This window comes from Elephantulus edwardii, unplaced genomic scaffold (genome assembly GCF_000299155.1).
Source record: "Elephantulus edwardii isolate Elephantulus edwardi_28Jun2011 unplaced genomic scaffold, EleEdw1.0 scaffold00001, whole genome shotgun sequence".
Classification (NCBI taxonomy): domain Eukaryota; kingdom Metazoa; phylum Chordata; class Mammalia; order Macroscelidea; family Macroscelididae; genus Elephantulus; species Elephantulus edwardii.
This window is the reverse complement of record NW_006399751.1, coordinates 14,826,120-14,833,916: the sequence shown is the minus strand read 5'-3', so window position 1 is coordinate 14,833,916 and position 7,797 is coordinate 14,826,120.

The following is a 7,797-nucleotide window of genomic DNA, read 5'->3' as shown; positions in this document are numbered from 1 at the left end:
AACTAATAAAATTTAATAATTAAAAAAATAAAAATAAAAAAGAATGTAGAGCATCACCAAATTTTAAGTTATTTGTACCCCAGAAATGGATCTTCTATCCTAGAAATTAAACCTTCATTGATGGTCTGATGTGAAGGTTGTTTAATCTCTACTGGACACAGAGAAGGATTTGAGAGAAGTGTGTCCATCATAATATGAAGACATAAACCCATTAAGGAGACTCTTGGACTCTATTTGTGGCCTTGACTCTCCCTGTCCTCAGTTGGGTAGAGTCACAGCTGTCTCAGGGAGGGACATACAGAAGGACAGAAGTGAGCAAATCGGTGCTCAGTCCACCCTGTCCCTATGCGGGCCAGCAGGGCTCAGGGAGGGAGGGCCGCCAGAGTGAGCCCGAGGGCACCAGCACTTCTCCTCCAGGAGAGCTCAGAGTCACAAATGAAAAGCCAGCTTGCCTTTAACCTGATTCCCATAGAGGATAAGAGAAACACACAGATAAAATCTGCACGATTTTCCAGTTTTCACCACTGCACTTGAGAATTGGATGATCTCCAAGCCCCTTGCTGTGCAGTTGATTGTGACTCATGGCGACCCTCTGCATTAGAGACTGGAACAGCCTGCGTGCTTTGTCAGCTGCTGTGACCAGAACAGCGGACTGCCAGGACATTATCGTGCCGTGCTGCTCCGCGTGTCCAAACCACCAGTTTTGCGTTAGTTTTGCAAACAGACGGTGCTTCCCAAAGACTTTTCATTACCTTCCATTAAACCAATGCCACCAAGGTTCTGACTAAGAGTGACCCTTAGCAGATTACCTCCTGGTCCCTGCAGAAGCTTTTCTTCCTGACCACAGGGGAACCCCCACAGGGAGCTTTGGTGGTGTTGGCTGTAGGAAATTGTACTGCTAACCCAAAGTCCTGGGCAGGTCAGGTAGACTCACCAGGACTCCTACTGTTCCCTGACCACCGGAGCCCCAGCAGAATGCCTTTCACTGCATCGTGATGGACTCTCCCATCTGCACTATGTGCTCCTTGAGGGCAGGGTCCATTCATGACTTGGTCATAAAAACAGTGCCTAGCATGTCCTCATGTACCTTTTTGTTGAATCAATAAATAGATCATATATCGTACCAAAAGGAAGAATCAAGGCCTTATTAAGTATACCAGAACAGACTTCTTCATTTGTAAAGAATGATATTGTTGCTGTTAGATGCTGTTGGTCAGTTGTCCCTCTTAACTACCCCACAGCACAGAGTGGAATGGCCCTCTTGACTTTTCTTTGCAGGAGGAGAGCACCCAGGGGTTTTTTCCCCTATAAAAAAGAGATGCGCAGTCAGTTTGAACCAACAGAATTTTGGTGAATAGTCAAGTCATCAAGCATTTCAGTTAGTGGTAAAGTAAGAGAGGGAGCCCCAAGCAATTATTTAAATGTGGTCAGAAAGCACCCCTTAGCTGTACAAAGTGGGGCATCTTCTCACTGAGTAATGATGTCTTGAACTGGAGAACAACATTCTGGAGAGTCTATTATTAAGTAGCCCTGACTCAACGAGCACTGTTTTCAATCCAAATCTTCCAGTACTCCTTGTCTCTTGTGTTAGTTGTCTGAAAATTAGCAAATGCTGGCTTTAATACACAGAAATATATTCCCTCACAGTTTGTTGTTATGTGCCGTTGAACTGGAGCCTACTCGTATCTCACTCTCCAGGAGGTGTTCAGAGATGATCATTCGCACAGGAGGAGATTACCCATCCTTCTCCCACAGAGCACCTGGTGGAGTCGAACCACGTGCCTTTGGGATTGCAGTGCATTTCTTACCACTAGGTCACCTAGAAGTCCAAATCCAAGTTGCCATGTCTAGAAAAAGTGTTTCTGTCCCTGTTGGCTCCTGGGAGAAGATCCTTGTCTTCTCTCAACATCTGTGAGTTTGTTGTCCCGAGTGACTACTCCTTTGACCCTCTAGGGTGGGTTATCCTAAGCCATTCACTGAGTCCTGGTGTCAGTGGTCACTTTATAGGCCTATGTTTGGCTGCCTGCAGACTGCTGGAAGAGAACTCTGAGTGCTTCTGGCTCCAGATATGAGACAGTGTGGGCCTGGCCTCCGGTAGAGCCGGGCCTGGGGAAGGGGAGTGCTGTTAACTACTTGGTGATGAATGATGGCAGGTTAAAAGCCACTCTTCTGATCCCCAAGGGGGAGCAGAGAGGACAAGGTGGGAGATCTCATCTTTCCCCTGTCAGCTAGCCTGCAGGAACTTGGCCTGCAATCAGCTCTGAGAGTAGCGGAGGCACCATCTCTGCCTGGGGTTCTTCTCACCAGGCACCCTTGCCCAACACTCCACGACCACAGCTGGACCAGTGTATCCTTTGCTGAGTGCATCATCCTGGAACATTTCAGGTAGCACTGCTTGTCTCTTCATGTGAACCATCTCTGACTGGGTTCCCTGCCTGCATCCATCCCCTCAACTCGCAGAGACGCCGTCTCTCTAGGCAGACTACGTAGGCTCCTCTGAGGCCAGCAGAAACTGTTCCAGGCTGTGTGTCCCATTCCTCAACACATCCCTAGACCAGAAGAGGGGCCACCTGTGACCTGGGGACTAAATCATCACTCAGATGAGCAGAAACTCTGTCTTGAATGAGTCCTCCAACTCCAGCCTTCTGCTGGGGTAGCTGATATGCTGTGCAGACCAGACAACTTGGGTTTTCATCTCTCATAACATTTTGGATTTTTGGCTTGCTTGTTTGTTTTATAGTTTGTTCTAATAGGTATGACACTGGTCTGTATTGTGACGACCTGCATGTTTCTGTGATGCTGGAAGATATGCAACCAGTACTTCAAATACCAGCAGAGTCACCCATGGTGGACAGGTTGCAGGGCAGTTTCCAGGCTAAGAAGCAGGACTGGTCAACCACTTCTAAAATAATAGTCCTTCAGAAACTCGTGGATAACAGAAGAACATTGTTGGGTATAGAGTTGGAGGATGAGCCCCTCAGGTTGAACTCTCAAAATAATTTAGTGAATCCATCCATTAATAACTGCAGCATGAAATGTGTGTTAGAAAACCTTAGGGAAGAATATGCTTTTCACTGCTCAAGCTGAAAGAACTGGGAAACAAATTCAAGCCTCAAGTTACAATATTGAAGGATTACATGACAAAATCTTGAATGATACAGGAAGCCTCAAAAGATAAAAGACAGAAGATAGAAGGAATATTCAGAGTAAGTCATTGTACAGGTCTGATTGACACGGAATCATTTCAGGAAGTAGTGTATGATCAAGAATCAACACTTGGCGAGCTTTGGTGGCCTAGTGGCAGGAAGGTGTACTGCAATCCCAGAGGTGCATGGTTCAAATCCACCAGATGCTCTGCTGGAGAAGAAGGAACAATCTCCTCCTGTACCAGTTAGATCTGATTTGACGGTACACACACACACACACAAAATACTAAAATAAAATTTAAAAAAAAGAATCAACACTAACAAAAGAAGTTCAGCTACACTGAAGGCACTTGACAAAAAATTCAAGGCCAGAAATTGATGAAATACTGACATATTTCGATAAACAGATATAGTCCCAGATGTGCTCAAAAGCCTGTGCCAAGAACTTTGGAATATAATTTCTGGCCAACTACTGGAAGATAAAGAAATTTGTTCCCACTCCAAAAAAAGGTGATCCATCAGAGTGTGAAGATTATGAAACAACCGAAATCCTGCTGAAGGTTTTCAAAAACAGCTAAAAGAGTACGTCAATGGAGAACTTGCAGAAATTCATGCTGGATTCAGAAAAGACCATGAAACTTCTGATATCATTGCTGATGTCAGATTGATCTTGGCTGCAAGGAAGGAAGGCCAGAAAGGTGATTACTTGTGTTTTGTTGACTATGCAAAGGCATTTGACTGTGTGGATCATTACAAACTATGGATTACATTGAAAAGAATAGGAATCCTAGAACACTTAATTGTGCTCAAGCTAAACTTCTACATTGATCAAGAAGCAGTTGGCCAAACAGAACAAGGCAACACTGCATGGTGTAAAATCAAGAAAGGTGTGTACCAGGGCTGCAAGCAACAAATGCTGGCGAGGTTGTGGAGAAACTGGAACCCTGATTCACTGTTGGTGGGAGTGTAAAATGGTGCAACCCCTGTGGAAAGCAGTATGGCGCTTTCTCAAAAAGTTGCAAATAGAGATACCATTTGACCCAGCAATTCCACTACTGGGAATATACCCTGAAGAGACCATAGCTGACATCCAAGCAGATATATGCACACCCATGTTTATTGCAGCTTTGTTCACAATAGCAAGGAGTTGGAAACAACCTAAGTGCCCATCAACAAACGAATGGCTAGAGAAGCTGTGGTATATTCGCACAATGGAATACTATGCTGCATTGAAAAACAAGGAACTCATGCAATATTATTCAAAATGGTTGACTCTGGAGAACATTATGCTGAGTGAAATATCCCAGTCACAAAAGGACAAATATTACATGATGCCACTGTTGTAGAATGGGACTGTCCTTGGGGTTGGGGAGAGACTGAGTAAGATGGGTTCAATAATGTATATTGCACTTGAAACAGAGGAGGGAGAAAACTGTTTAAAAGAGATATGTGACTAGGTATTTCTGTCAGCACAGGAGTCTAGAGCGATGGCTCCATGGTGGAGGGGACCTGGGGGAGGGTTTGTAAAACAATGTAAGAATCTTTTCTTTTACTTTTCCATAATTTTTGACTCATGTACTTATAACTTGTTAGTCAAATTTGTGTCTTCTAGGTTGCAACACCCCCATGATACATCTTCAAGGATATGAACATGTACGGCCAAACACAATCAATAAAAGTGTATCTAAATTCCAAAATCAATCTCCATAATAGTCTATGTGTTTCCTACTGCCAAAGGGGCCCTTTAGAGTAGTGAGAGAAGATCTTCACCCTGAAACCCACAGCGTCCCTTTTCAGCAGGAAGTAGCTAAGAGAATACGCCATCCCCTTTTCCTTATGAATCAGGGTGAAGTCTCTCTCAGGGAGGAGTGATAGGGAATGGCAAAGGACACACCGTAGATTATGTTTCCCCTTTTGACCAGTGTCTCTTAAGTTTAGTTGTGCTGTCTCCAAGGGAAGGTGACGTGTCCTGTAGAACTTCTGTGTAGATTATGTTTCCCCTGACAAAGGAGATTAATCAGAACTGACTTTGACAAGCACTGGGGCAACTGGACAATTAAAACAGACATTCGGATGGCGGGGAAGAAGAACAGACTGGGGAGGAGGGTGGAGAGAATGGTGCGGCAATGAAGGAGTGAAAGCCCAGAATCCCTGTGAATGTTCATTGAAACTAATAAAATTTAATAAAAAAAAAAATTTGTATGCTGAGCAAGTCACTGAAGAAGCTGGGCAATGTAAAGAAAAATGTGGCATCAGGATCAGAGGAAGACTCACCAACAACCAGCGTTATGCAGATGGCACAACTTTGCTTACAGAAAATGGAGAAGACTTGAAACATTGAGGAAGATCAGATTACCCTCATCAATGTGGATAACATCTCAACATTAAGAAAAACAAAATTGGGGAGCTCTGGTGGCCTAGTGGCAAGGAGCTACAACTACAATCCCAGAGGTGCACGGTTCGAATCCACCAGATGCTCTGCCGGGGAAGGAGGGACAATCTCCTCCTGTACCAGTCAGATCTGATTTGACGGTACACTCACACAAAAATAATAAAATAAATTAAAAAAAAAGAAAAAGAAAAACAAAATTCTTCACCATGGGCCAATTGGGAACATCATGATAGGGGGAAAAAAAAGTTGTAAACAATTTAATTTTACTTGAATCCACAACGAACACCCATGATAGCAGCAGATAAGAAAGCAAGATGAGTAGCATTGGAGAAAATCCATCACCAGGGACTTTAAAGTGCTAGAGAGTAAATGATGGGACATTCACACAACGCAATACTACACAGTGCACAGAAACAATGATTCTGTCAATCACTACCTAACTGGGGAGGGACTGGAGAGCATTATGCTAAGTGAACTAACTCAGTCCTATAAGGACAAATACTGCATAAGACCATTATTGTAGAACAACTAGGAGGGTCCAAGGCGGTGAGGGGAACAGAAGGGTGAAGATGGGGGAGTTACTTAATCATAAGTTCGCATAATTTGATGGCAGGAGGAAGGGGTGGGTAAAGGAAAGGGGAAAGATTCCCTGTGAAAAACATTGTATACGATCTTTGTAAGTAAAACTAGTATAAAATAAAAATTTTATTTAAAAAAAAAGGCTTTTAAAAAAAGTAGTAAAGAGTGGCACTTAACAAAGACAATGTACTTGCTCTTGAGAGGGCTAAATTAAATCAAATTGGTCTAAAGGCTAATGTTATTGTGTTGTATGTACTATAGAGTCAGAACTGACCCATAGCTGACCCACTGGTGAGTTTTCAAAGGTAGTTAATCACAAGCACGAGATTGTCCATACTTCTACCCCAGAGCAGCTGGTGGCCTTGAACCCCACGCCTTTGGGGTTGCAGAGCAGCTTCTTGCCACTAGGTCACCAGAGCTCACGGCCTGATATTTCATTGGAGGGGGAAGGGAACCTAAAAGTTTTATAACTACAACAGGAATTTGGCATGGACTTTCTCCCCGAGGCAGGCAGAATGCAAATAAGATCAATTTCCCCCATTTCCTGTACTCTAAAATATGAGAAGAATACTAACACCAAGGAGATATGATCCAAGCGGCCTGGGAGGTAAACCTGCCGGCCCTGCCTCTCAAGCCCTGACTCACACTCTGCCCACACAACTTCATTCTGCTTCATTCTGTCACCTGGCTGCGCTCTGACCTCAGGTCACTTCCTCTGTGCCCACTTAGGCCACCTTTTTTTTTTTTTTGCTACTTCTCCATTCATTGCTCCCCATGGGTTTTGGGGTTATTAAGAAACCTAAATTTTTTTTCCACCTCCCAAAGTATAATAGAATCTAAGAGGGAAAGCCCTCAAATCCCAACTTGCTTAATTTATTGTCATCGGCCCAGATTTGTCATTCTCATGTTTGACCCTGTTCTGGTACTGAAAGACACTGAAGGTACACAGTGCAGAGCGATAAGGAGGGCTCGGCCTGAAGACGCAAAACTCAAACTCACTGCCTGGAGTCAGAACAGACGCATAGCAGACCCTCCCCCAGCTTTTCAGAGACTGTTAAATCACAGGCGAGGAGACTGCCCACCTCACTCCCAAAAAGCAGCTGGGGGAGTGAAACTTCTTGCCCTTGGGTTGTCAGCACAACTGCTTACCCACTATTCTTAAAACCAAATCATCCGTTAGCTTACTCATTTATTTAAGAATGTCTGCCTGGAACACCGTGCTCCTTTAAGGCCTATCTATATGGGGTCAAATATTTGATAAGATACAAACTGCAAAGATTAGATAGGAAGCTTGGGACAATGAGTCTGTGTGTTAGTGGAGAAGGACGTCTCCTCCCTTGGGCTCCCGGCAGAGGAAAATGAGGATGAGGATTGCTCAGCTAGGAAGAATGTAATCAGTGCCGCTGAATTGTACCTATAGAAACTGTTGAAACTGCTTATGTTCGGCTGGGCAGGTGTTACTGTTGTTATTAATGCCCTCAAGTCAGAAAGGATCCCATAGCTGACCCACCTGGTGGTTTTTAGAGGCTGTAAACAACACAGGAAGAGATAGCTTATCTTTACCCCTCAATGCAGCTGGTGGATTTGAACTGTCTGCTTCTTGGGTTCCACTAGGCTCCCAGAGCTCCCTTTGCTGTGTGCTACTATGGCTGTGGATTAAGATTTACAGTGACCCTGTGA